Source organism: Lycium ferocissimum, unplaced genomic scaffold (genome assembly GCF_029784015.1).
Source record: "Lycium ferocissimum isolate CSIRO_LF1 unplaced genomic scaffold, AGI_CSIRO_Lferr_CH_V1 ctg18037, whole genome shotgun sequence".
Taxonomy (NCBI): Eukaryota; Viridiplantae; Streptophyta; class Magnoliopsida; order Solanales; family Solanaceae; genus Lycium; species Lycium ferocissimum.
Window position 1 is genome coordinate 5,001 of NW_026717562.1, and position 3,470 is coordinate 8,470.

General features: G+C 47.7%; 1 protein-coding gene across 1 annotated transcript in view; it reads right to left on the reverse strand.

Annotated features, from left to right (window-relative positions):
• LOC132042805 (uncharacterized) overlaps positions 1-2,692 on the reverse strand; it is a 6,719-nt gene extending 4,027 nt beyond the window's left edge. The window contains exon 1 of the mRNA XM_059433326.1: positions 1-2,692. This exon is cut by the window's left edge and continues 4,027 nt beyond it. The gene's annotated coding sequence lies outside the window, so the exon portion shown is untranslated.
• Positions 2,693-3,470: the final 778 nt, after the last annotated feature.

The following is a 3,470-nucleotide window of genomic DNA, read 5'->3' on the forward strand; positions in this document are numbered from 1 at the left end:
AGTGACTCATAGGGCTTCCCTCAGCTCAGTCTTTTTCGTTCTTGAGAATGGTCGCCACTTCTCCCAGGACCGGAATGATTATCCCTGCCCGATGGGTCTACATCCATCCCTGAATGTCGTCGGGTACTGTTAACTTCCCCGCCATTCTTGTAACTGTCACCTGTAATCCGCGCAGGTGTGTCCGCACCCCCCTGAGTGGACGAGAAAGAAAGGATTTCTCGGAGCAACCCCCCAGGTTCCAGACCCAGGAGTCAACTTTCCCGTATGAGCATTCGGTACATGTATCAGTCCGTGGAAGAGTGAAAGGGTCACCACTACTGAGGATCCCCCCCTAATCTTAGATAGGTCGTCTGAGGGTTCGCCGCGGTTCATTGCTGTGCTTACACACAAGGCTACCCTTTTCCGAAAGCTCCGCAGGACCACCTACCACTAGTCTTCGGCCGGAGGGGTTTATTGCACAAAAAGGCCGGGGCGCAGGCTCCCGAAGAGAGAAGCCCAACGAATGTCAGATGCAAAGCCCCGCACCTCATTAAGATCATATTGGCATACTCTCCCAAAAAAGAAAGAGCAGACCCCATTGAAGACGAGAGTGAGGTACAACAAGGCCATTTCTGTCCACCGCCCTTCTCACGGAGCCGTACGTGGACGTTACCGCTCATACAGCTCCCAGCCAGCAAGCAGTTAGCCTTCCTCTACAAGGAATGGAAGTGTGGATGAATCGACATCAAATATAGGATTGTTGTTGTACACGATCTCCATTTTAGTAGTCCTAGCTATCCACTCCACTATGTGGTAGAGTGTTCGTCCCCACCCCTTCGCAGGGGTACCTTCCCTTTTAATTGAGAGAAGGACTCGGAATTGACTCCCCTCGATTCGAGATCCGAAAGAAGGGTATGGAGTTTCTCCAAGGAATGCTCTCCCGTGGCGGTACGCGGATTCTCGAGGGCCCGAGCTCCCCGTCCCAGCCAATCTCCTTCTGGATCAAGGCCAGACATGACCCTGAAAATATCGACCTTGACCTCGAATAGGTCTTCGGCTTCAATTCGGGCCTGTTGTATGATGTATGACCTCGGCAGAAGGAGGGGTTTTTCTCCTCAAACTCAAAGGCCGCTCTTTGGATGCTTTCTACACTGTCGCCCCCTATGATCTCATCTTCTTGATATGGAAAGGGGACGACAGGGGCAGGGGAAGCTACTTCATTTGGGGCAGGCGCCGGACGTGCTCTTTCTTTTTGTAGGTTGATGGACGACGATGTGCCTGTGCTTTCCCTTTCTGAAGTCTCTCCCTGCCCTTTAGAAGATCTCAGGGCTTCCGTCCAGTTTGGATCTTCAGAGCTTGATGCGCCCGAAGGAGCCATCATCATCTTACCGAAATCGGTTTCGGCACTCATGACGGCCCCGACAATTAAAAGAAAGGACAAGGTCAGACTCCCGGGGAACCCCTTCATTAAGAAGGAAGTGAAGGTGTGCCTCCCCAGAGAGCCCCCAACTCTATAACATTTGGTCTCAAACAACTCTATTTTCTCGAGTTTCAGGCAAATATAATAAAAGCACATAATAGAGGTGCGCAGCAGTAGGAAGGAATAGAAAAAATGACGGACTCTATTGATCAGACTCGTTAGTTCCGCAGCTCGGGGAGAAAGTTCCATAATTCAATTGTTGATAGATAGAAGGGAGAATGCCGCTTTAGAAAAAACCACCTTACAACGTACGTTAAGACACCCATTGCACAGGAAGGCTATGTCATTCCTGGACTATTGCTAATGAGATTTAGAAAGTCCCAAGCTGGTTCCCAATACCAACGACGCATTCCATGGTCCGCTAGATCACAATAGATGTCTTTCAATAAAGATAGGTCATTCACCGCTTCTTCCCCAAAAACCGCTTGGCAGAACTCTATTGGACTCCATTCTGGTGTTAATTCTTTCCCACTTCCATTCGTTGCTCAAAAAGAGCGGTGATATCACTCAAAACTTGAGTGCTAGTAATATCACCCGAATTGGCGTCCGACAGAGTGCTACTAGTCGAACCTTCGTGGGACCTCAGAGATAAACCTAAATCCACCGGGGAAGATGAATTAGAAGGAGAATTGGAAAATGAATTGGTTATCCATAAAGAGAAAGAAAGTTTTCTTCTAGTTCCGCTTCTTGCTCTTCCAATTCAGAAAGACTTGTCGGAAATCGCCGGTTGGGTTGGTCCGACCAAGAAAGGCATGGGGCTTTTGGGCCTTGCTTGGGCCGAGCTAGGCTACCTAGTAATTTACAACCACCACTCTATCTAGCCTAAGGAATTTGCTATCCGCGCTTTTTTTTTCGATCTTGTACCTTAGTACACTGAACACTTACCTAATCTTGAATCTTGAAAGTTGACTTTCTTTTTCAATCAACTGGCATACCTTTGGGCATACCTTGAACCTAGCCCGAAATTCTTTCTTGACTTTCTCTTCCAAAATTTCGAGTTTGTGATCGAGGGCGGCCAAATATGAGATAGGTTGCAGCTATAGTCAGAACTGAACCTGGCAAATTTCCTAATGTTGACCCCACGGAGCGGTAGCGAAGGAGACAGCAAATGGATGGAAATTCTCCACTTTATGGCTGCCGCCGCTTCTATCTCCGGCGCTCTGAATATCGGGTATGATTGTTACTTTCTTGCCCTGCCCCACTCCCACCCACCTCTTCCGAAAAGACAACCTCGATCATTCATTACATATGATATATCGAGAGTTCAAGACCATAACGTAATTCATTTAGAGAATGCCGATGAGAAAGTGGATCTGGTTCCGAGATCTGGAAAGCTGTGAATACAGTTAGTGAAGCTAGACCGGGAAGTAGGGTATCCCTGGAAAAGAGGTCGGCCTTAAGTTCTAGCTTAGACTGAAGAGTTGTAGCTTTGCTTTCTGAAAGAGTAATTTTCTCGTTATTAGAGAGAAGCAGAAGCCTCAGAAGGGAGCACTCGTGGCACACTTACTATATCCCATTCCAGCCTCACCTTACCCTTTCGTTAACTAACCTACCTTGCTTTTCAAATACAAATAGAAAACCACTCAGGTCAATAGCTCCTTTCATCATGGGTCACTGTCCCTAATCAATTTTGATCACTAAAAAAGACCTCCGCAGGACCTTCACCCGGAAGACAGAATCAAAGGTAGACAACAGTCAGTTGTTTCACTTCAGTAAGAGGTAAGGCAGAAAAAGGGAAAAGGGAAAGGCACCTTGACTTTGAAAACTCAAAGGGCAAGCAAGGGAAGTGCAAGCTAACTAATGGCAAGGGCCGGAGATAGAGAGTGATGAAGGGGGAAGAGGAGCTTGGTAGCTTGCTCCAGTCCAGTTTCAGAGGTTCAGAAGCCAAAGGCAACTCTCAGACCATTTGAGTTTACAGACTCTGCCGCTTAGGTGACTACGAGATAGAACATGGGTTCACCCGCTCAAAACTACAACTAGACTACCAGTAGAGGAACTGAACGGGCAAGAA